This window comes from Mauremys mutica, chromosome 3 (genome assembly GCF_020497125.1).
Source record: "Mauremys mutica isolate MM-2020 ecotype Southern chromosome 3, ASM2049712v1, whole genome shotgun sequence".
In the NCBI taxonomy this organism is placed as follows: domain Eukaryota; kingdom Metazoa; phylum Chordata; order Testudines; family Geoemydidae; genus Mauremys; species Mauremys mutica.
In genome coordinates, this window is record NC_059074.1 from 18,640,381 (window position 1) to 18,666,792 (window position 26,412).

Consider the following 26,412-nt stretch of genomic DNA (forward strand, 5'->3'; position numbering starts at 1 on the left):
TTATCATCTTCATAGAATATCAGGGTTGGAAGGGACCTCAGAAGGTCATCTAGTCCAACCCCCTGCTCAAAGCAGGACCAATTCCCAACTAAGTCATCCCAGCCAGGGCTTTGTCAAGCCTGACCTTAAAAACCTCTAAGGAAGGAGATTCCACCACCTCCCTAGGTAACCCATTCCAGTGCTTCACCACTCTGAGGGAAAAAGTTTTTCCTAATATCCAACCTAAACCTCCCCCACTGCAACTTGAGACCATTACTCTTTGTTCTGTCATCTGCTACCACTGAGAACAGTCTAGATCCATCCTCTTTGGAACCTCCTTTCAGGTAGTTGAAAGCAGCTATCAAATCCCCCCTCATTCTTCTCTTCCACAGACTAAACAATCCCAGTTCCCTCAGCCTCTCCTTATAAATCATGTGCTCCAGCCCCCTAATCATTTTTGTTGCCCTCCATTGGACTCTTTCCAATTTTTCCACATCTTTCTTGTAGTGTGGGGCCCAAAACTGGACACAGTACTCCAGATGAGGCCTTACCAATGTCGAATAGAGGGGAATGATCACGTCCCTCGATCTGCTTGCAATGCCCCTACTTATACAGCCCAAAATGCTGTTAGCCTTCTTGGCAACAAGGGCACACTGCTGACTCATATCCAGCTTCTCGTCCACTGTAACCCCTAGGTCCTTTTCTGCAGAACTGCTGCCTAGCCACTCGGTCCCTAGTCTGTAGCAGTGAATGGGATTCTTCCATCCTAAGTGCAGGACTCTTCATCAAACTCACCAGCCCACCCATCACGAATTGCTAGCTTAGTTGGTTATGCCCATTAGAGCTGGAGAGAAGTTTTCTGGTGAAAAATTTTTCCACCAGAAAATTTCAATTAATTGAAACCAAAAAGTGAGCCACAGCAACATGTCACTTTTGATGATTTTCTGCTGGAACACACGCAGTGTTCTGTCAGAAACTTGCTTCATTTCCTGCCAGCTCATCTGTCGAGATGCTGGAGAGGCTAGACTTCCAGGATCCATGGCTTCAGGATAGCCCAGCCATTTGGACTTCTCTGGGGCCAGGGCTTCCAGGCATCTTGCCTTGGAACTGGGAATCTAGAAACCATGGGACACCCAGCTGTAACAGGTGCTTTCTGCATCTAGGCTCCCAGTTCCACAACCGGGAGCCTGGAATCCCCCCATCCTTGAGATGGGACTTTGAAGAAGCAGACACCCCAGAAACCCTATCAGGGATCCCAGCAGCACTGAGGGCCCCGGCTCCATTTCTGGATGAAGTTTGCACTGCCCCTTGTCCACCTTGCACTTATTCTTTAAATAGACTGTCTGGAAGGCTGTCAAGCCAGCACCCGTTTCAAGAAGTAAATTCACACACACTATTTAAACAGGCAAAGAGATGTCAGCTTCTAGTGTTATTGAGTGATTCTCTTTTATTGTATTTGAGACACATTTTTGAATTTACATTAGTGATTTATTCTTCTTTGTGAGAAGACACCATGATCAAAATATGTTATTGTGTTGTGGTCTTCCTCTGTAGTAGAGGCTCTGTTTTAACTGAGCACACTAAAATAGTGTATATATATATACACACTATTATAATATTTTAATTTACATAGGTGAACAGACATGATCCTCTAGGAAATATTAACTTGCTATTAATATTCTCCCCTTTCTGGTATTTAGTCATATAAATCCCACTGGCAATAAGGTAATTAGACCCCAGATGGTAAAGTACAAACAAGTTAGATTCTACTGTCTTTTCACAAATAGTTTCAGTGGACAAATTTCTCCAAAGGGTGTATCGGTGGAGGCCTGATCTGCCCATATAACGCCCCCATTGTTTGTGCAGTGACCTTACAAATGTGCCATGAAACATCTCCCCCTCAATGTCTTCCCCACTTCCTTGTTTCTATTTATTCTCTCTCTCTCCCCCTGTAAGCATGCAGACTCAACCCGCAGCGCCTCCTGCTGGTTGCCCTCAGGAATTAGCTCTCCCAGCATTGGAGTGCCTTCTCCAGGCTGGTGATCCACCTTGCCACTGCCCAGTGTGCCTCCCAGGACCCTTTTTACCTGGGGTGCTGCCCCTCTGGCAGTAACCCCTCACAGCCTCAGGGTCTCCCCCACCCACTATCCCCACTTCGCCTCAGGGTTAGGCTACTGCCAGTCTCCATCTCGCCCCCGCTCACTGGGGCAGACTGCAGTGTAAGCCACTCATCATAGGCAAAGGGGGTTTGGACCTGCTGCCTCTGCCTACCCATGGGCTGCCTCCGGCAACCCAGTACCTTATAGGCCTTATCAGGCCTGCAGCCTGGGGCTTTCCTAGGCCAGAGCTCCCCGGCTCCCTTAGCCTTTCCCCAGTCCTGCTCCAATCTAGGTTCCCTTTTTGGCACCTTGCAGCCAGGCCCTTTTCCCTTTACAGGCAGAGGGAGACTGCTTGGGCCTCTGGCTCACAGCCTTTTATAGGGGCCAGCTGGGCCTGATTGGGGCATGGCCCCAGCTGAGCCTGCTTTCCCCAATCACCTCAGGCTTCTTGTCCCAGCCACATCCCTCTCCTGGGCTGTTTTAAGCCCCACAGGGCAGGAGCTGGTAACCACCCCACTACACTCCCATTCTCCTTTTTCCCATCCCTGACCTCATAAATAAAGGACAGATGGAACTAAGCCTATGTCTACATTATGAGCCATGAATATGATTCCCCTGTTCATGTACACACATTCACACTAGTGCTCATCATGCTACCATGGCTACACTATTTATACCTGTGCTAGCTCGGATACTGGCAACACAGGCATGAGCCATGCCACGTACAAACCTGCCTGAAGCCGGTGTGTTTGAACTGAGCCTCTACTGCCACTACCTATGTCACCACAGTCGCACTGCCATTTATACTTGCGCTAGCTCAATGAGAACTAGCGTGAGTACCCCAGTAGGGGAATCACACCCCTAGCTTGGCATGTAGACATAGCCTAAGACAAAATCATGTGCCCATCATCACCATGATCATTCTGCTTCTGTGTTGTATCCCCCTCTTCCATTCCACTGTTTGTCCCTTTTCCTGGTCTGATATAGAGTGTGAGCCCTCTGGGCTGGGATCATGTCTTCTTGCATGTTTGTACCGTGCCTAGCACAATGAAACCCCAATCCTGACTGGGGCCTTTGGGTGCTACCGCTATCCACAATACAAATAACGAATAGCTTCACTAACATGATGAAACTCACTCGCCCTGCAGTCTTTGTATAAGCAAAACAGATACGTTCTTATCTCAGCGACTCAGGCAAGCTTCACTGCTGTGCTCTAAAATGCCTTCCTTTGTACAGACAAGCTCAAGCTCTCCAAGTCTAAAACAGTGCTGCTCAGCCTCAGGGAGCTGCAAAGCCAGCAAAGTCTTGACACGCTGTTGTGATGATGTTGCATCATCACATAGTGATGCAGCTGCAGCGGCTGAAATGGTCAGCTCTCTTTACTAATTATTGATGCTTTTAGTTTGAGTACCATGCAGTTCAGGATCGCTACCAGCCACAGCAGATGTCTGAGATGAATGTGTTTATGAGCAATCCATTTGCCTTGAGATTCCAATTTATAGGACAGGCATCTAGTGACTAGAATGGGCCCTGTCATTACATCTGAGACATGGGAAGAAATAAAACAGGCATCGAGCCTGTTCATTTCAGCAAAATAAGACAGGAAGTGGCTAATGCACTGAATAGAGAGTCCGTAATTTTGAGTTCCTGGCTCTGTCAGGGACTTCTTGGGTGACCTAGATCCAGGCATGTAACCTCTCTCTGCTTCCATCCCCCATCTGTAAAATGGAGATAATACTTCCTTTCTCTTTTCATAGTCTAAGCTCTTTGAAACAGGGATTATATCATATTAGGTCTGTACAGCACCTAGCACAATAGGATCCTGATCTCAACTGGGGTCTGTAGGCATTACTGTAGTACAAATAAAAACAATTTCAGAGTCACACAGAAGGTTGCATTCAGAATGCAAATTTAAATCTTCAATGTACTTTAAAATGTGGTCTTAGACTCAACTACAAAGAAACAATTAGATACCTGGCCTATTAGGTGTAACATCAAACATTCAGCTTTCAGCACATCTAGCCTCAAGGCATTATTTTGCATTTAACTGAATAACTGACAGATTGCTTACTACTTTTCAGCAAAGAGTCCTGTGGCACCTTATAGACTAACAGACGTATTGGAGCATGAGCTTTCATGGGTGAATACTCACTTTGTCGGATGCATGTAGTGGAAATTTCCAGAGGCAGGTATAAATATGCAAGCAAAAATCAGGCTAGAGATAATGAGGTTAGTTCAATCAGGGAGGATGAGGCCCCCTTCTAGAAGTTGAGGTGTGAATACCAAGGGAGGAGAAACTGCGTTTGTAGTTGGCTAGCCATTCGCAGTCTTTGTTTAATCGTGAGCTGATGGTGTGAAATTTGCAGATGAACTGAAGCTCAGCAGTTTCTCTTTGAAGTCTGGTCCTGAAGTTTTTTTGCTGCAGGCTGGCTACCTTTAAATCTGCTATTGTGTGTCCAGGGAGATTGAAGTATTCTCCTACAGGTTTTTGCATATTGCCATTCCTAATATCTGATTTGTGTCCATTTATCCTTTTACGTAGGGACTGTCCAGTTTGGCCGATGTACATAGCAGAGGGGCATTGCTGGCATATGATGGCATATATTATATTGGTGGACGTGCAGGTGAATGAACGGTGATGTTATGGCTGATCTGGTTAGGTCCTGTGATGGTGTCGCTCGTGTAGATATGTGGGCAGAGTTGGCATTGGAGGTAACTGCACTGAACCTTCTTGGATCTCGTGGGTAGTAAACATTTTTCTCTTCCTTTAATTAAACTTAAGTTGTAGTTAAAAACTGTAAGTATAGGTCTTTGGCACAATTACATAAACTTTAATTTGTTACCAGGCAACTTTTATAATCAATTTCCCTTTTGTTAGCACAAGAAATATCACCACTGAAGCCTGGAAAAGGCCAATATCTGCCTACAAAATTCAGAAGGGGAATTTTGCCCTATTGTTACCAGATTTGCCCGTTACTTTGGGGTATGCTCATTTATTAGGGTTACTCTTCTGGAGCAGAAATCCCCCATCATGCAGTGCTTCCCTGCTTTTCTGGTCCCAGAGTTCAGTGCGGTTCTTGCCTTGGAATCTCTGTTCTCCATTCTGTATGGTAACGGAGATGCCTCCCTGTCCCATCTTTGATGCAGATGAGGATATGGGAGTTGCCTTAATCCTATCACCCTTGTCAGGAGCGGTCTAGGTGTGTCTTCCACTGCCTTTCACTGCTCTCTCAAAGTCTTTTCTCTGATCGGTTTTGGTTCAAGCAGAGGCTGGGGGCGGGAGTGTCCTTCATGAGTCAGACAGGCTGGATACTGCGCCCTGGTTCCCCAAGAACACAGAGCTGACTGGAATCACTATCCATAACCCTACTCAGATTACTATTGGTCAGGGACTGGTTTTTTGTTCTGTAGTTGTACAGTGCCTAGCATAGTTGTTCTCAAACAAATTTTTGCAAATTCACATTGGACACAGATTTGACAATTAAAATATTATAATAGTGACAGTCTGGTCACATGGTTATTTGGAAGTGTCACGGAAATCAAATAAAATCTTGTCAATGTAAATGATGTTATATTAATAATACCACCAAAGTTACATGGTTATTATTAATTGTAGCAATTTAAAAAAAAAAACATTTGTGGTAACAAAATTTCTCACAATGAATCCCTAGTGGCCACATGCCCCTCAAAAAGTTGTGGTGGCTGCACATGACATCCCTGCTGCCTCAACTGAGAATCACTGGCCTAATGCAACTGGGCATAATAATAGTGACCATTTGCATGCCTGTAGCACCCAATGAGATCACAAGATATCCCGATTAATGGTCAAGTTGTAGAGGCGTTAGATTAATTCAATTATCTGGGATCACAGATATCCAGCCAAGGAGGCTGGCCCAAAGAAATTAGGAGAAGACTAGAAATGGCTCACTTACCCCTGGCCTCTGTTATGAAAAACTTTGCAATAATTGTGGCATCTCAGAATGTACAAAGGTAAAAAGCTTATTTTTTCCATAGCGACCTATGGATGTGAATTGTGAGGAATGAATGCTGCTGACAAGAAGAGAATTGATGCCTTTGGGATGTGGTGCTGCTGAAGACTCCTGGACAGAAGAGAGAACAAATGCTTATGTTAGAAATATTGGAGACAAATAGACCCTGCTGTTGGAAATCAACAGGCACACTCTTATGTACACTTTGATCACATCAGGTGTAGAGCTGGAGATAACCTTGAGAACGTTACCATGGCAAGAATGGTGGTGGCTTATTGTAGCAGGAGACAACCAGCAAAGAGGTGGCAGATGACTGGGAGATCAGCTGCAGAGTGTTCAAAGCTAGCGATGGATTGAGAAGGCTTCTGAAAATTCTGCTGGGATGCAGAATTTATTCAGATGAATAAATGAGTTTTATTTTACATAGCTCCCAAAGGACCCACACTAAATGGGTACTCAGACTTTGGGTCCAGGCAGGTAGGAGTAAACGGGGCTACTTGAAAGCTTACTCCATCCCTACTTGCTGGTCGTGGTACTATAGATATTGATTTGCCACTGCTATATGCCACTAGTAAAATTACTGTATTTACCACGCCAACTGAGGAGCAAGGGGAACATAGGGGAGTAATCAGTCTCAGATGCATTTACTGTTAGGGGCCACTCCAAGGAGTATTTGCTTTCTATATTGCCCCTTGCTCAGGGTTGTGCCTAAAAAGCACAACCAGGCCTCATTCTGTAATTATATGATATTCATTACGTTCCTAGCACTGCTTTAGGCAGGGCTGCTGCCTCCTGATTTGTGATCCTTGGGCAGCTGAAAGGGGTGCTGTCAACTTCATTGCTCGTTAATTTTTATAGGTGAGTTTTCAGGTACAATACCTGCCTCCACAATCTCCCTGAGAAACCTTTGTGGTTTTATTGTTTGGCTCAGAAAGGCCCAGAGAAGCAGGGGGACCTGACTAGAGTGAAATAGGGGAAATGGCTATAGAAAAGAGTGCCGCTGTCTAGTGTGATCAGAATAAAGCCACTGAAAAGAGAAAGTATTTTTCTTCTAATCTTAACTGTTCTCTGTCAGAACCTCGGGTAATGTCAGTCAGACGTGTGTTTAAATGGTCAGTGTCCCTTTAACAAAAAGTAGTCACCCTTCTGGCAGCATGATAGATCAGAGTTCATCTTAATACCAAAGCTTAAAATATAGCCATTGCAGGGGAATTTCCTATCTCACCTGTAACCATGTCACAGAGTTATACAAAATGCTGCCGTTCAGCAGGGCTATTCCAGCACTCTCCAATCAATAGGCAGGAGATGCAGCCTAGGGGTAAGCAGCTGTGAATTGCAAGGCTATAAATAGCCCATCAAGGGCTTGTAGTGAAAGGATGATAAAACCAGGGTCAAAATTAAGTGTCTGCGAAGTCACTCAAACCCCAGAGATGTATTTATTGCTTTATTCACAGTTGTCCTATTTTTAACTCCAATATGTATAGAATAAAGGACAGATTAATACAAACTGAAAAGAACACAAAGCACAAGATGTTTTCTCTTATAGCTTTGCTTTCTTTCTGGCTCTTAACTCTTCTATCTAACTAAAACTCCCCCCCAGTACTACCCTTCTTGGCCCTCCACATCTCCTCCAAACTGCCTCTTCATTAGTTCTTTCATCTTCTTCATTCTTCCAAACAAAGTTGCAAAGATAGTGTGATTTTAAATGCACTCTCATGCAGCTGCTGCTTTCAGTAACATTTACTAGAGATGGCACTTGAAAATTTCCTTTCAAATTAAAAAAATAAAAATCTATTCACTATGCTTATTATTCCCAACATTTCAACAGGACCATCTGGTTGTGAGGACAACCAGTGTGTTTTAAATGTGACAAAATTAGCCAATGTTCATGACTGTTAAGGACAAATAACTAGAGGCAGAGACCGAGGCACAAGGTAGTGTGTGAAGATGTACCGCACACATATTTACTTATGCAATTAGTTGAACTGTATCTGTGGAGATGCTACTTATCTAGGCAGCTGGGTGTTTAGAAAGGCACCCAGCTGTTCTTTGGTATGCTCATTTACCTGACTGAAACACACAGTTGCAGGTGAATGTGTGCCAATTTTTGCACAAATGGAATCCCTGTCAAATCAGGGAAGTCTTCAGGTTTCCGTAGTGCTTATCACTAGAGTTGGGCAAACAGTTGATTTCTTGGTTCAGTCAGCAAATCAAAGCATCTGGGACAACATTTGGCTTGGTTCCAAAAATATTTGGGAGTCGTCAGCAAATTGGAATTTGGGCCAACAAACAGGTATGTGTGTTTATAACCTTGAACCCAGGGGTGAGCATACTTGTCTTGGATCTAGGACACCCAAATCTGAATGCCTGCCCTGGAGCAGGGACTTAAACTCAGATTCCTACCCTAGGCAGGCAAGCGCCCCATTTACCAGGGGGCGTATTTTCAAGCCTGCCTGTTGAAGTAGTTGTACAAAGCAAAACAGCGTATATATTTATTGAGCCAAATAGAGAGACTGAGAACAGCTTTATAGCCTGGAGATTAAGGCATTCATTGGGGAGGTGGAGGGCCTTCAGCACCAGGCTACAATCTCACACGCTTTGTCCCAGTGGATATTTATACAAATCTCAATAACTTCAGCAGGAAAATGTGAAAGCAACCTATAGCCTGGTGGGATGCTCAGGGAGAGCAAGATTTGAGATCAAGTCCCTGCTCCAGAGCAGAGATTCAAACTTAGGTCTCCTGTATCCTAAGGCAAGTGCTCTAGGCATGGGGCATAAGGTGATAGAGAGGGACAGATTAGCACATGGTTGGCTAGTCCTGAAAAACCTTTTCCTTGGCTGAAACAATTGGGTCAAATTTGCAAATCTGCATTTTTTTCAGTGAATAAACTACGTGGTTGGAAATTTGTTTGCCTAGCTCTACTTATCAACATAATATGTGAGCACAAACAGTGAGATTTTCAAAAGCACCTAAAGGACTTGGGTGCTTAAGTCATTTAGGGAGGTGCCTATGCTGCAGCTGGAAGGTGCGATTCCCAGGGCGGGTAGACAGACACGTGCTAGCTCAGCCCAAGCTAGTGTGCTAAAAATAGCAGTATGGATGTTGCTCAAGCTGAGCTAGCACAAGACTGTCTACCCTGACTGAGAATCATGCCTCCCTGCTGCACATACCCTTGTGTGTTTTGAAAAATCCCACCCTAAGACATTTAAATATATCAAGTCATCTTGCACATTTTATGTGATTATTATTTTACTCAAGAGGAAGACTTGACTTCAGGGATTAGACCTGAAGTCAGTTCCCTACTCTGCCACAGACTTCCTGTGTGACCTTGGGAAAACCTCTTAGTTTCCCTGTGCCTCAATTCCCCATTTGTAAGAGTAATACTTCCTCACCCCCATCTTTTGCCTTGTCTATTTAGACTGTAATTTCTTCAGGGTAAGGACTGTCTCTTATGCTATGTGTATGGCCAGCATTGTGCACAATTAGCTCCTGATCTCAGCTGAGGCCTCTAATGACTGTCTGTCCATCTATCCAGGTACTTATATGGTCCTCATCACAGTATGTGGGTGTAATATTAAAAAAATAACAAGCCTTGCAAAATTCCTCTTACCCTGCATAAGAAACATTTTTGGAATGAGTGAGTACATTGATAAAGGTGGGACATGCAGATTTTGTGCAGGGGGCTGGTAACATTTGTGATTTATGGTAAGTGTCCTCAAATATGTAGACATAGCCTGGGCCAGAACCCCAGCTGGTGTAAATCACTGTTGTGCCATTTACTTCACTGGGGCCAATCTACAACAGCAGAGGATCTGGCTCCATGTTTACTTCTACTTTATGCTTTCCTCTACATTAGGTCTGAGTTGAAGCCCACGGACTTCAATGGAAAAGCCTCCATCAGACCATATCCTAGCCAACCTCAACTCTCCCATTGCATTGTATTTCTTCCACCAATTCTCGACTTCATTTACAGCTTGATGAATTTGAAATGTCCTCTGTTAGACCCAGATTCAGGATGGCACTTAAACGTGCTGAGAGTTAAACACCTACTTTAGTGCTGGCCTGATTGGGGATGGCTTCCTGACTTGCAACCTTAGCAAGTTTGTTCCTTTTTCAGGTTCTTGTTGAAAAGATTATTCCATTGCTTTTTGATGTCAGTTTGGAGTACAGAAAACTCCTTTCTTTCCCATTTGCAGCTGGTCAGTTTAAGTGGGCTGTTCTGTGCACTGTAAAATAACACAGTCCAAACTACACAGATCATATTTCAGGCTTGGCATAAGGGTGGAGAAAAAAGTCATTGGAAAGCACATTGCAAAGTCATTAAGTGCTGTATCACAATGTGCAATTAGCCAAATCAGCGTGCAAAGCCTTGACGGAGAGAAATCCTGCATTCACTGAGCCAGCCTCATTAAAGAAAGAGTTTGGAGTCTAGGAACTATTTTTACATCTCATCAATAGCACAGGGCCAGGGAGGATTAGGTAGTTCCAGCTGGATGGTTACTCTGTGAAAAGTATAATTAGAAGTGCTTTGCCTGTGAGACACATCAGCATGGGAAAGAGTTCCTTAGAAAACAGTGAAGTAGTTGGCCCTAACTACTCCAGCTGGTCAAGGTCAGGACACATTAAAAGAAGAGTGAAATAGGAAGAGTGGAAGTAGGAACATGGCTAATGGGTCTGCTGAAGAGTCCTTTTATCTCTGTACTATAGTTACACCATTGAGGTTTGCACCAATGTAGCTAATGCCCGGTTAGTGTTTCCATCACAATCAAGGTTTCAATGAGGGTGTAGAATTTCTCTGTCTTGAAATTTGGTATGAAAAGATATGGGGACTAGGTAGCCATGGAGGTTGCTGGACGTGCCTTTTCATCTCTTGAGATCCAGTACCAGCTGGTGCGCAGGAGTGCATTCTTGGGGGATTATTAATGTTGCAGCAGAACCTAAAGACCTCAGGTAAGATCAGGGCCCCATGATACTAGGCACTGTACAGACACCCTGCCCCACAACACTTCTCATCTGAATGGACAAGACTAACAAAGGAAGATTTATTTCCATTTTGGAGATGAGAAACTGAGGCCTGGGCTATAAAATGACTTTCCTCAGGTGAGACAGGAAGTCTGTGACAGCCAGAGTTGAGCACACATCGCGCAAATGCCAAACCAGCTCCTTAACCACAAAACCATGCTTTCTTTCTGGGGGCTCCCTGTTAATATTCCAAATCCAAAACGAAGCTGAGGTGCTTTTCGCTGCCACTGCAGACACCTACTCTCTCTCTGCATGTGATAAAGCATCGCTGCCAGAGATGACTCAACCCTGGGGCTCATAAAATACTTCTGAAGATCAAATACTTTGTTTGTGGAATGGAGCAGATTAGACCAAGCATTTGGTGTTTAAACAGAGCAACCCACCCAGTCCTAGGACCTAGAGCTGGTCAGAAATATTCTGGTGAAGTGTTTCTTTGAAGTTGCGCATTTGTTGAAATACAAGTGTTTTGTGGAGTTGGTTTGGTTTCAGTTAAATGTGCCTGGTTTTCTGCCAGGTCACCTGCTTGGCTCCTAGCAACCCACCTGCCAGATTGGCTCAGAATCCAGGGCTCCATTCTCCCTATTGAAATCCTCTGCAAAATAGAATTTCCTTCTTCACACAGCTCAACAAGGGACTATATCCATTTCCTCCTACAAGGTTCTCTTCTCCCCCTCTCTCCTTTCTAGTTATCCAAGTTGAACACTGTGTTATCAAACACACTTAGTATGTTTTTCACAATGTATAAACATTGCCAGTAACTACAGTTAATATAAATTGATTTATCAGGTCATGTTACCTCTCTCTTCATTATGAGAAAGGCTTAAAATGGTATCTGAGGTACTGATATCTCCCCCCCAACACACACACTGCAAATCACCATAGCATCTGAGTGCCTCACAATCTTCCATGTATTTAGGCTTTCTGCAGGCACCGTGTGTAATCGTGCTGTGCCTGTCTTAAACAAGGGCCATCAGATCATCCTAACAATGTTCAGTTCACTTACAAGTGGTGTGCCAGTTTGTTTAATTGCTAAGTTACATGAGTATGAAATAGAGAAAAATGAATGACGTTTGAGGTTTCTCGTTGTCTCTTTGTGCTCCTACTATTCAGACATAAATGTGTTTTTAAGCTGAAAATGCACAGGCCATTAGTCTGTACTGTGGGCCATTGCCTTTGATCATGGGAATAAAAAATTTAAACAAACCAAGTCATTTACTCTCTTGTAAATAGGCCATTGCACATGCACAGGAGCTGTCCCTCTCCCCCCCAGAATTCACAAGGATGCTTAGCTCTCGGACTTAATGAGCATGCACAGCAGCCATACCAAGATGCCACATTGATCCACTAAATGTAGAGGATTCCAATGACACGCTCTGGCGACAGCCCCATCAGAGTCATTTGTGGTCTACTGGGTTAATAACAGGCCTCATCTTTAGAAGGCTGTAAACTCATAGTTACATGATAGATCACAAGGCTGTTTACTGAGTGTTAAATTGCACATGCTGCTGCTACAGCCCCTTGTTAAGCAGTGCTTTGCTGAAGAGACATCAGGGACAACTCCTGAAGGGATTAGAATGGTGTCACAAGCACAGTTGTTATCACACACAAGCACAGTTGTTATCACAGGTTGCAGTTGTTATCACAGGTTGCAGTGACTCAGCCTCAGGGAAGTGGCTCATGTTTATTCTCTTCAGGACAGTAGAGCAGGTTGGACCATCTCATTTTCTATCACCCCTTCTCCTGCCAGTTGCTTCATCTCCTAGACTCCGCTGTCATTTCCTCTTGCTCTCCTCATATAATTGAGGGCTAGGTTATATGTGCAAAAGCAGGCCATACATGGGCCATACTTTCTCTCCGTGAGTGCCCCATGTAAGAGGCCAAGCAGAACACACCATCCCTACTTCCCTGTGGGTGCACAGCATTCCAGATAGGTGCCTGGGAGGAGGTGGGGGCTACAGTCCTACTCCCACTCATGCACCTGCCTAGAGAACAGGACAAGCAGCGATGCCTGTTGAAATCACTAGGAGTCTTTCCATTGACTTTAATAGTTTTTGGATGCTCATTTGTTTAAGGGGGAGCCTCCAGAGGCAGACCTGGCTTTATTCTCAGCTCAGCCATTAACCTGGTGTGCGATCTTGGATTTCACATGTCTGTGCTTCTGTTTATCCTTTGTCAGCTGGGAGCTCTTTGGGGCAGGGACTGCTTCTTCCAATATGCTTGCCAAGTGCCAGGGTCCCATAGGCCCTGATCTTGTTTGGGGCTTCAAACACATAGTAAGGCCTGGTCTACACTACGGGGGGGGGGGTCGAACTAAGGTACGCGACTTCAGCTACGCGAATAGCGTAGCTGAAGTCGAACTACCTTAGTTCGAATTTCCTACCTGTCCAGACGCCGCGGGATCGAACTCCGCGGCTCCACCGTCGACTCCGCCACCGCCGTTCGCGGTGGTGGAGTTCCGGAGTCAACGGGAGCGTGTTCGGAGTTCAAACTATCACGTCTAGATTAGACGCGATAGTTCGAACTCCGAGAAGTCGAACTCTCCGCGTCGACCTGGCGGGTAAGTATGGACCTACCCTAACAGATATTCCCTGTCCACCGTGCCTTACAGTGGAGCTATGCTGATGGACATCAGCTGAGCCTCTTGCCCTCTGTTTGTTGACGGTCTCAGAGGGTCAACAATGCTCATGTTCGGAGGGATGTTCATCAGCCAGGTCACATATGCAAATAGACATCCTGGCTGAGGAGTTGATTGAAAATAAAATGAATAGCTTTTTTCCCCCCTTGAACCTCTAATTTAATCTCCTTTTGGAATATTAATTAAGAAATAAAAAAGCTGCTGGCTGTTTATGCCATGAGATTGAATTCTAGGCTAGCTGTTAGTGACTGTAACAGTGAATATGTGTAAAAAAAAATCTCTCTCTCACACACACACAATGAATCAACTCCTTTGTTTCTCTGACTACTGAGATTGATAGCCCCGCTAAGTATGTCATAAACATGGTTTTGGCCTCAATCAATATTTGCCTTTCCGGTTAATATATAAAGACCACAACATTATCCCAGCTACTTGGACTATTGCTGGGGAGGACGTACCCATACCTCTTACACCTTCCATTTCTTTTCAATTAACTATAGGCCTAGTTCTGCCACTCATGCTTACACTGAGTAGTACCTTATGCTGCTAGTAGACCCATAAAAGCAATGAGGCTATTTGCAGATTTAGGCACTCCTCAGAAAGGGTCCAATTCTGCCATAGTTATGAGTAATATCTGCACACTTTTTTTTTTAAGAACGTTTCCTTTTTGAGGTAACTTCTTTATTCCACTTTGTATTTCCAGCTCCTACCAAATGTTCCTGTTATATCCTTGGGGGCAGCCGGTTTAGGAAGAAATCACTTGAGGCCAGGCAGCAGACAGCTAACAAAACCACCATTTTATTTACAGACTCAGAGAACTCACCCAGCCGGCTGAAGCTGGCTGAGCTATCCCCTAATAATCTAACTCAGTTACCATAGGAACCAAAAACCATGACAACCAAATACACAACATATTCCTCCCCCCCTAATAAGAACATCCCCTAAATAAAACACACACTAGACTAGAGAAGGAGGGTAGACTGCCTCCATTCCCGGCTAAACCCTGGGGATTATTTTGCCCCATAACCATGGGTTCGCCGTAGCTAAAGATCCAGCCGATGAGGAGGCCTTCTGTCTCTAGGTGGATTACGGCGAACTTCTGGTGTTGTTGCACCCGAAAGTACCATGGGTTCAGGGTCCGCAGCACGAACGGGTGAGGAGGTGGTATCAGCTCATGCTGGGCAAAGGGGCATCTCAGCCGCCGGCAGTAATGGAGGAGGACAGTCAGGAATAGGTGATTCGTGATTCGGTGTCTCACCAGAAGAGGTGAAGTCAGACCCCTCAATTGCAGATGTGTCCTGAGGACTGGCATGACCTGGCAACAGCTGATCTACATGTCGCCGCCAGGTAAGATTCTCTGCAGTCCGCACTGTGTAGGAAACAGGTCCTGTTTGAGTGATGACTGTGGCTGGGACCCATTTAGCTCTGGAAGTATAATTCCGAGCCAAAACTGGCTGTCCCAGGCTAAAGGTTCGGTCTTTTGCTCTGGGTGCCCGTCTGATTACTTGATATTGCTGCTGATGTTGCACAGTTTGTCTGGGTTCAGAAGGTTTCAGCAGATCAAAGCAAGTGCGCAGCTGTCGTCCCATCATTAGAAAGGCCGGAGATGCCTGGGTCGTAGTATGAGGTGTGTTTCGGTAGGAAAGTAAGAAGGTATCCAGACGCTTTTGAATGGAGTGTTGTCCCCTTGCTGATTTCAAAGCGTTTTTCATTGTCTGCACAAATCTTTCAGCTAATCCATTGGTGGATGGATGATATGGTGCTGACGTGATGTGGTGTATCCCATTTGCCTTCATAAAATTTTGAAACTCCTGAGAGACAAACTGCGGTCCGTTGTCGCTCACAAGTTGTTCTGGCAGACCAAAACGACTAAAGAGTCCTCGTAGTTTTTGGATAGTACTCTCTGCAGTAGTGGACTGCATTATAGAGACTTCTGGCCATTTAGAATGGGCATCTATTGCCACCAAGAACATGCTTCCTTCAAGGGGGCCAGCAAAGTCAACATGAATACGTTGCCACGGGTTTTCAGGCCAGTCCCATGGGTGTAGGGGTGCCCACTGGGGTGCATTCCTCACACCCTGACATGACATACAAGCTTTTGCCTTCTCTTCAATAGCACTGTCCAATCCAGGCCACCAAAAATAGCTTCGTGCAATTTCCTTCATGCGCACTATTCCACAGTGACCAGAATGTAGCTGTTCTAACAGCTGTGATCTCAGTGGTGGTGGCATAATGACACGTCTCCCCCACAACAAACAACCAGATTGGACCGATAACTCCGTCCTTCTGGACATGTAGGGAACAAGGTCAGATGAGACCGGAGAGGTTTGTCGAGATTTTCCATACATCACCAGGTCCATAACTTGGGACAATACTGGGTCAACGCGGGTTGCCTTCTTTATCTGAGTAGCAGTGATGGGTGTATTCTCTACCTGTTCAAAGTAGAAGATTTCCTTTTGGGCACTATCTTGATGTTTGACCGGCAAAGGCAACCTTGAGAGTCCATCTGCATTGCCGTGCAGAGTGGATTTCCGATATTTGATGTCATATGTGTGTGCAGAAAGTAACAATGCCCAACGTTGCATACGACTAGCAGCTAATGGGGGAATGCCTCTGTAGGGTCCAAAAATTGACGTCAGAGGTCGATGGTCTGTGAGAAGAGTAAACTTTCGCCCAAACAGGTAGGGGTGCCCACTGAAACTTCCGAATTCCAAAAACAATTCCTAATGCCTCACGTTCGATTTGGGCGTAGTTAGTTTCTGCTTTGCTTAGAGTGCGTGAAGCAAAAGCAATAGGTCTCTCTTCTCCCGAAGGCATAATGTGTGACACGACTGCTCCCACTCCATAAGGGGAGGCATCGCAGGCCAATTGTAGGGGTAAGGATGGATCAAAGTGCGTTAGAACTTCAGAATTTAGCAATGCATCCTTAGCTTTGTTAAATGCAACATCACAGGCTTCAGTCCACTTCCAGGCCTTGTTCTGCCCAAGGAGCTCATGAAGTGGTTTTAGCAGTGTGGCTAACTGTGAGATGAACTTTCCATAGTAGTTCAGTAGTCCTAGAAACAAGCGCAGCTGGCTTACATTTCGAGGTGGGGGAGCCTCCACAATAGCTTTAACTTTTTCAGGGGCCTTATGAAGACCTGCAGAATCAATGATGTGTCCCAAATATTCAACAGAAGGCTTGAAGAATTCACACTTGTCTTTGCGAACTCGTAGGCCATACTCTTCCAGTCTTTGTAGGGTAGCCTCTAAATTCTTTAAGTGATCCTCTTCATTTCTTCCAGTGACCAGGATATCATCCAGATAGCACTGAACTCCTGACAAGCCACACAAGATCTGGTCCATAGCCCTCTGGAACAGGGCGGGAGCCGATGTTATTCCGAAGGGTAGGCGGCAGTATCGATAAAGCCCCTTATGAGTCACAATAGTCAACAGCTCTTGGGACTTTTCATCGACGTGCATCTGTAAATATGCTTGACTCAGATCAATCTTACTGAACTTTTGTCCCCCAGCCAGGCCTGCGAAGAGGTCATCGATGCGGGGAAGCGGGCAGTGGTTTCCCCAGGAATTGAAATTAGGGGGGGTGTTCGAATTTACAGGGGGGGATGTCAGAACCAATGAGATATATAAAAGAGATATGAATAAAGTAAATGTTCTCTTAGGATTATGCAAATTTAACATAAGAATAATGCAAGTTACACTATAACACATAACAGGTGTAGATTTCTAAAAAAATATACATTTAAAAAAAAAGTATTTAAATTGACTTTTGAAAAGTAAGCCATCATAGGGTAAGAGGAAAGTCCTCTCATGGATCAGTAACTGGTTAAAAGATGGGAAACAAAGGGTAGGAATAAACTATCAGTTTTCAGAATGGAGAGAGATAAATAGTGGTATCCCTGAGGGGTCGGTACTGGGACCAGCACTGTTCAACATATTCATAAATGATCTGGAAAAATGGGTAAACAGTGAGGTGACAAAATTTGCAGATGATACAAAACTATTCAAGATAGTTAAGTCCCAGGCAGACTGTGAAGAATTACAGAGGGATCTCATAAAACTGGGTGACTGGGCAACAAAAATGGCAGATGAAATTTAATGTTGATAAATGCAAAGTAATGTACATTGGAAAACAATCTCAACTATGCATACAAAATGAAGGAGTCTGAATTAGCTGTTAACACTCAAGAAAGATCTTGCAGTTATTGTGGATAGTTCTCTGAAAACATCCACTCAGTGGGCAGCGGCAGTCAGTGAGTCCCAACATTCTGTTTGCTTTTTTAAAAAGAACAGGAGCACTTGTGACACCTTAGAGACTAACAAATTTATTTGAGCATAAGCTTTTGTGGGCTACAGTCCACTTCATCGGATGTAGCCCACGAAAGCTTATGTTCTTTTTGCAATACAGACTAACACGGCTGCTACTCTGAAACCTTTGCTTTTTTAAGAAAGGGATAGATAAGAAGACAGAAAATATCATATTGCCTCTGTATAAATCCATGGCACATGTACACCTTGAATACTGTGTGCAGTATTCAAGGTTACCCCATCCCAAAAAAGACATACTAGAAATGCAAAAGGTACAGAGATGGGCAACTAAAATTATTAGGGGTATGAAACAGGAGAAGAAATTAAAATGACTGGGAATTTTCAGCTTAGAAAAGAGACGACTAAGGGGGGATATGCTAGAGGTCTATAAAATCTTGACTGGTGTGAAGAAAGTGAATAAAGTAAAGTAAACTGGGTGACTGGGCAACAAAATGGCAAATTAAATTCAATGTTGATAAATGCAAAGTAATGCACATTGGAAAACAATCTCAACTATGATGGCATCTGAATTAGCTGTTAACACTCAAGGAAGAGATCTTGGAGTCATTGTGGATAGATCTCTGAAAACATCCACTCCATGTGCAGCAACAGTCACAAAAGCAAACAATGTTGGGAATCATTAAGAAAGGGATAGATAATAAGACAGAAAATATCATATTGCCTCTATATAAATCCATGGTACGTGCACACCTTGAATACTGTGTGCAGATCTGGTCACCCATCCTAAAAAATATATATTGGAATTGGAAAAGGTACAGAGATGGGCAACTAAAATGATGAGGAGTATGAAACAGGAGGAGAGATTAAAGTGACTGGGAATTTTCAGCTTAGAAAAGAGATGACTAATGGGGATATGATAGAGGTCTACAAAATCTTGACTGGTGCGAAGAAAGTGAATAAGGAAATTTTATTTAATCCTTCAAATAACACAAGAACTAGCAGTCACCCAATGAAATTAATAGGCAGCAGGTTTTAAAAAAACAAAAGGAAGTATTTCTTCACACAATATAAAGTCAACCCAGGGAACTCTTTGCCAGGGGATGCTGTGAAGACCAAAACTATAACAGGATTTTAAAAAGAACTAGATAAATTCCTGGAGAACAGGTCCATCTGTGGCTATTAGCCAGGATGAGAGGGATGCAACGCCATGCTCTAAGTGTCCCTAGCCTGTTTGCCAGAAGCTGGGAATGGGCAACAGGGGATGGATCACTTGATGATTCCGTGTTCTTTTCATTCCCTCTGAAGCACCTGGCCTTGACCACTGTTGTAAGACAGGGTACTGGGCTATATGGACCATGGGTCTGACCCAGTATGACCATTCTTATGTAAAAATTAATTATAATAAAAATGTTTAGTACAGAAACTCCCCAACATAATGACCTCCCAAGACAGCAACAATGTGAGATAACAACCTTGGCAAATACTGCATTTTAAAAAACTTGGCCTACTGGGAAACATATTTATATAAGTTTCCATTCCCAGTCACAAATCTAGCATTCGGGAGCAAAGTGACTAAAATATAGTCCAACAAACAAATGTTTATTTAACGTGCCCCTCGCTTTTCCCTCCACCGCATTCCACTCACCGGTGTTTTCCTTGGTCAGTGGAGACTCAGAGTTCAGAGGTGCTTTCACGTGAGTACACCAGGGCCGCCCAGAGGATTCCGGGGGCCCGGGGTCTTCGGCGGCGGGGGGCCCTTCCGTTCCGGGACCCGCCGCCGAAGTGCCCCGAAGACCCGCGGCGGGAGCCCCCCGCCGCCGAGTTACCGCCGAAGCGGGACCCGCCGCCGAAGCGCAGCCCGGTCTTCGGCGGTAATTCGGTGGCGGGGGGGGGTCCCCGCCGCGGGCCTTCGGGGCACTTCGGCGGCGGGTCCCGGAACAGAAGGGGCCCCCCGCCGCCGAAGACCGGGCTGCGCTGCGGCGGCGGCGGCGGTGGCGGGTCCTGCTTCCCCCGCCCCCAGCCTCAGCCTCTTACCCGAGCGCGTCTCCGGCGGGGCCTGAGCTCCGTCCCGCTCAGAGCCGCGTGTTGAGGGGGCGGGGCTGGGAGCTCCACGCCGAGCGGAGGCAGCTGCCCCGCCCCCTCCCCACGCCGCTCTGAGCGGGGCGGGGCTCAGGCCCCGTTGGAGCTCCCAGCCCCGCCCCCTGACCACGCGGCTCTCAGCGGGGCGGGGCTCAGGGGCTCGGCCGGAGTCTCGGCGCTTGATGCGCTGAGGCTCCAGGAGAGGGGCGGAGGCGGGAGCCTCCGCTCTTCTCTTGGGGGCCCCTGCGGAGCCCGGGGCCCGGGGCAAATTGCCCCCTTTGCCCCCCCCTCTGGGCGGCCCTGGAGTACACCTCCCAGGTGGGGGACAAAAAGGCACAGTTCACTCTGGCCACGGCTGTTCGTTGTGCCACCGTTCACTCCACCGCTCTGTTGCCAATGGCCCTGCACAGTCACCTTCTGCTGTCACCTACCACTGTGACCTCTGTGAGTTGGTCTCTTGAGGTTCCACCAGCTCTCAGTGATTTCAGCTGAGCTCTCAGTGCGGGAACCTCGCTGCTAGTGCAGTCTGGGCTGTCTCTTACACAAAAACACTGTACCCACAGGAACACTGTCCCCACAACAGGACTAAGCACTTAGACCTGATTGTCAGTGATTTCAGCTGCAGTGATCACTTAACAGAACAAAAGACTATGGAGCCTAATCAGCTCTGTCTTTAAACAGTGGAGAGGGACAGGTCCCCACCCTCTCTCTTGATGCCTTCAGATCATCACAGGCTAAGTACAGTTCTACTGCCCTTTACTCATACAATAAGAACAACATTTCATCCCCCTTTCCCCCCACATTCAAGTGGTTTGTAACCCAACCCCAGCCAAAATCTATCACTTGGACAACACAGCTCTGTTTGCTGGATACCTAGGTAGATTAGGTGTGAATGTAAATATAATCTGGCCCTGAAGCCTTAGCCCCCAGCTCATCACTAGCTGTCAGGGAGAACTCATTTAGACTTTGCTTACAAATCATCATTTGAAATTATTAGGTTGGCCAACATCACCTAAATGAATGCACTGACATCATAAAAAACAGCTGTATAAGGAAGCAAGGAAGCTAGTCTATGTTCATACTTTTCAAATCTATTATACTTTTTCAGATACACGTATTTTATCATATACTGTATAAGCTTTTAAAGTGTGTATTAATGTTTCAGTTTAAATTCAGATTTCCAAACAGTCACTAAATTGGTATGTAACTAGCTCACAAAACTTGGGGGGGTGTAGGGAAATCACTGGAAGCAGGTATTGCTCTGCACACAACACTGGGTTGACAGTGACTTTAAAATCACCGCAAATCCGGAGAGAGCCATCTTTCTTCACTATTGGAATGATAGGAGTGGCCCATGAGCTATGGGTAACTGGTATTAGGACTCCATTGGTGACCAGGCACTCCAGGTCTGCTTCAACTTTTGGCCTGATGGCATATGGCACAGTTCGGGCTTTCAGATAATTTGGTGGACTGTCAGGTTTAATGTTCAATGTCACAGTGATTCCCTTCATACTTCCCAAATCATCTTCAAAAACAGCAGCATGTTTCCTTAGTATAGGGGTTAGACTGGTTTCTTCTTTAGTCATCCGGTGCACTTCTGCCCAGTTCAGTTGAATCTTCCCAAGCCAAGACCTACCCATTAAGGCTGGGTAGTTACCTCTCACCACAAACAGTGGCAATTTAGCCACCTGTCCATTGAGCTCCACCTTAACATCAATAGTGCCCAGCATAGGCACAGCTTCTCCCGTATACGTCTTCAGAACAGTTTTTGTTGCCTTAAGCGGAAGATGCTGTAGCTTTTCTTTATACACAGTCTCGGAGATCAGTGAGACGGCTGCACCGGTGTCCAGTTCCATGCGTATACGTTTGCCATCCAATAACGGGGTTACCCAGTATTCATGTGAGCCCACTGCCAAAGACAAAACATGCAGTGGCACTTTCTCTTGCGCTGAGGTGTCACCTTGATCATCCTGGGTCTGCTCTAGGGTATGCAAGGTTCCTCTTTTTGTCGGCCAGACCACAGGCCTCCTTTTCTTTTGTTTACAGGCACACTCAATGTGTCCCTTTTTGCCACAGTGTCGACACACCAGGTCCTTACACCAGCATTCCGATGCCTGGTGACCCGGCTTACCACAGCGGTAACATTCTTGACTCTGCACCGTTTTGTGGGTCAGTTCTTGTGACACTTTTTGCACCCTAGGGGATGCACCGATGTATTGCGCCTCCCTTGTAGCCAGTTCCATGGAGACAGCAATATCAACAGCCTTCTGTAAGGTAAGCTGAGCCTCTGTCAGTAGGCGTTTCCGTATAGCTTCACTGTACAGGCCACACACTAACCTGTCACGCAGGGCATCATTTAACATCTCTTTAAATTCACAGTGTTCTGCTAGCTTTTTTAAAATGGCTACAAATTGTACAACTGTTTCATCTTCCTTTTGGTCTCTTTTGTGGAACCTATATCTTTCAGCAATTACCAGTGGTTCTGGGGAGAAATGGGACCCCAGGATTTCCACAATGTCACTGTAAGATTTAGTCTCAGGCTTAACAGGGTGTAGTAAGCTGCGTAGCAGGGAGTAGGTTTTAGCCCCTACAACACTTAAGAATATTGGCACCTTCTTTGTTTCTGTAATGTCATTTGCAATACCAAAAAGCTCAAAACGCTCAGTATACACATGCCACTGCTCTATATTCTCATCAAAAGGTTCCAGTGGCCTGATCAGAGTAGCCATGATTTTAGTTTCACTTTCACAGTCAGTGCAAACAAGCAGTATTTTTATTTGTTTGTTTTGTACCTTGACTTCTACTTCCTTCTGTTACTGGAGCAGCACCAGGATCCCACCCTCGTCGCCACTTGTTATATCCTTGGGGGCAGCCGGTTTAGGAAGAAATCACTTCAGGCCAGACAGCAGACAGCTAACAAAACCACCATTTTATTTACAGACTCAGAGAACTCACCCAGCCGGCTGAAGCTGGCTGAGCTATCCCATAGGACACCATAGGAACCAAAAACCATGACAACCAAATACACAACAGTTCCCTAATTCATAAAGTCCTGTTGGATACAAGTCCCTCACAAGTACACTGTGCTTTCTAGTTAAATACAGTTATTTAGTATTTGTTTGAACTCAACCCCTTGCTGTTTTTAGCCGATGTAGAAACACTCCATGTGGGACTTTATGTAACATCACCTTGAAATGTGCTGTTTAGAATGGCTTGCTATAATAAGCCTTTCCTCAGCTAACTCCTCAAAACAGCCACAAATTCCAACTGCGTTCTCTTTCTCACTCTCTGTACAGTGATGTGGTATAGAGAGTTTTTTAAAGGCATGAATTTAAAATGGCTGCATTACTTAAACATACCAGAGTCGCAAGGGAGTTATTACCTACAACATTCCAATCACACTTTTATACTGTACTATCAAATACCACGAGTAAGCCACTTATTTTTTTAAATGTTTAAGGCAGTTTTAGGGGCAGGGACTGACATTTATTATATATTTGTACAGTACCTAGCACAGCGGGGTCGAGACCTGATTTGCTTCTAGGCTCTACCGAAGGAAGTGTTACAAAAAATAGCTCCACTACATTTTTTATTACCCCTCCACTTGTAAAGCCAAGTATCTTAGTTTTCAAAACTCCCACTGACTTCAAGGGAAGCTTCAAGGACTGAACAGTTAGTATGGGAGAAAGTCACCGAGGGAGGATGAAGGGTGGCCAAACAATTTGCAGTAATGTTGGTGTCACTAGGCATAACCCTAGGTAACTCAGGAGGGTGGAAAGCCATAAGTGTCAATAAAGCCTTCTGTAGTAGGCCTGAATGAACTAAAGTCACTCCATGTCTGACCAAAGCGCTTCCATGTTTATGTTTGAACTTTAATCAACCTAGCAGGCCAGTAACCGAGAATGGAATGTACAACAGCTAGCTCAACCGTGGTACTGCCAGGAGATAATGATGAGGCCTGCTTACACCTGGCTAAGGGGGGGCAGAATAACAGATCAAAGAAATAAAACAAGATAACTGTTCACAGAAGAGTTACTAACGAGCTAAAGTGGTTTTTGCCAAGTATGACTTAACTGCTTAATGTAATTGCTATTGCAAAGTGTATTTGCTGCATGGGAATGAAAGGTGGGGGGAGAAGAGGAGTGTGGGGGTGATGGGAATGCTTAGCTGAAGTTATGTATAAAGAGAGAAAAACCGCTTGTATCTGTGTGCAGGATTTGAGAATGCTTTTTCTCCCTGGCACCTTTTTGGGCTCAAATAAACCTGGTTTGCTTCTCCACCCTGGTGTGTTAATTAGTGCGGTGCACACCGGGCAACGAACCCCCACTGTTGCTGTCCTCAGCCCTCTGTGCCAGCAACAGTAATGAATTTAGATAATTCATGAAGAGGAATGATACAGACTAATTTTCATAACTTGATTCACTATTCAGTGAATTGCTTATGTAAATATACATTTTGGCCCATGAATCACCCACAAACTATTTGCTGCAACTATTGCTTTAAATCATTCACTCTGTATACTTTGCTGTTCATAATGTAGGATTGGTAACTTAATACACATAATTTCTGCTCCTTGAATGAAACTTTCACAGCCTCAGAATGAGCTTTCAAGATGGATGCACAAACGCTTCCAGCATTAATACTCATGCAATTATTCACAACACCTTCTCTTTCCACAAAGGTTTTCATGAAGAAATGACTGCACTCTGAAAATGCTTGTGGAAAGCCAAAAAAGGCTGCAAGGATCACTGAAGTAAAGTTTGCAGGTTTTATGAAAACAAATGTTCTCATACACTTTTCTTTTTGCAGTGCCTTCAGAGCTGGCTGAGCATGTGAGCAAAGTGTGCAATGATTCAGAATTCACTAGTTTGCAAACATTGCTGGAAAAGTTGAGCAGTCGGTCTGAAAACTTGAACAGCAATGACCTAGTTCAATCAACCATGAATTATTTCCCCACTGAAAGAATGTTAAGACCTGAACAACTTGAGGAGAATGAGAAGTTTTTGGACAAACATTCTTAAAACAAGCAGCAAAGAATCCTGTGGCACCTTATAGACTAACAGACGTTTTGCAAAGTCTTGCATCCGAAGAAGTGGGTATTCACCCACGAAAGCTCATGCTGCAAAACGTCTGTTAGTCTATAAGGTGCCACAGGATTCTTTGCTGCTTCTACAGAAACAGACTAACACGGCTACCCCTCTGATACTTGACATTCTTAAAACACTGCATCCGGCTGGATTTATCGTTGAGTAGCAGAATGCAACACCCCACTGCAATAACTGGAACTCTTTGATAGGAACACTCTGTAGCCTCATTGTGCTAGGTACTCTACTGTGACACTGTACCCCATGTTCACCACTTTTATCCGGTTAGGTTATATTTTGTACAAAGTATGCCTTGTGAGGTATCATTTGAAAACTCAGGCTGCTGAATATTATTATTCTGTTGAAATGTGTGTAACAACACTGTATGTAAAATGATGAGATTTTGCTATATGATTATTACGGAAATATGTTGTAATTCTGGGTAGTACCCACAAACCAATTTCCGAGAGACAAAAATGGCATACCAGCAGTGCTAAAGATCCATTACTGCTTGATTGGCTATTCACCAGTGAGCGGGAGGGGGAAGGTATAAACAAAGAATTCATTCCAGAAACACTTCAAATCTCAGGTACACAGGAAACTGTTTGTCTGTACCCCAGTGGGGGGTAATCCTCAAAGAGGGGAGTGGGATATAAGACTAGGAGAGAGTGACCTCTACCTCAAAAAAGCACCACTGAACCTTGGGAGTGCTCCTGGACTGGAGGTTTTCAAGCCAGTACAGGCTATAGTAGGCTCTTGGTGAGAAAAACTCTTTTCTTGCTTTTAAACCTATTAGCCTTGGTAAAGTTTCGGAGTTAGCTTGCATGTTTATCCTTTTATTTCTTTTGTAAGCCATCCTGAGATATGCATCTATACTTGTAATCACTTAAAATCTTTCTCTGGTTAATAAACTTGTTTTATTGTTTAATCTAAACCAGTGTGCTTCGGTTGAAGTGCTTGGGAATCGATACTTAGGTCAACAAGCCTGATGCACAATCATTTCCCTTTGCTGAAATGACGGACTATCTATGAGCTTACACTGTTCAGGAGGGTACTGAACAGTGTAAGATGTACATTTCTGCGGCAGCAAGCCTGGGTCTGGAGATATGTGGGTGTCACCCTATACATAATTCATGGATGGCTGGGCATAGCATTCATGTACTCAGCTGGGAGTGACTTTACATGCTGGTGGCTATGAGTGAGCAGAGCCTAGAGGGGTTTGCTGTTCACCAGCAAAGGTGTCCCAGTCTGGAGA

At 44.8% G+C, this 26,412-nt stretch overlaps 1 protein-coding gene across 19 annotated transcripts in view; it reads right to left on the reverse strand.

The window, feature by feature from the left end:
* PTCHD4 (patched domain containing 4) overlaps nt 1–26,412 on the reverse strand; it is a 265,479-nt gene that overhangs the window by 199,566 nt on the left and 39,501 nt on the right. For 14 of the 19 annotated variants that reach the window (XM_045008853.1, XM_045008851.1, XM_045008854.1 and 11 more), the window contains one exon: nt 6,011–6,178. The exons of the other annotated variants lie outside the window; for them this stretch is intronic. The gene's annotated coding sequence lies outside the window, so the exon portion shown is untranslated. The remainder of the gene's footprint in view (nt 1–6,010; nt 6,179–26,412) is intronic. 19 annotated transcript variants of the gene reach the window in all.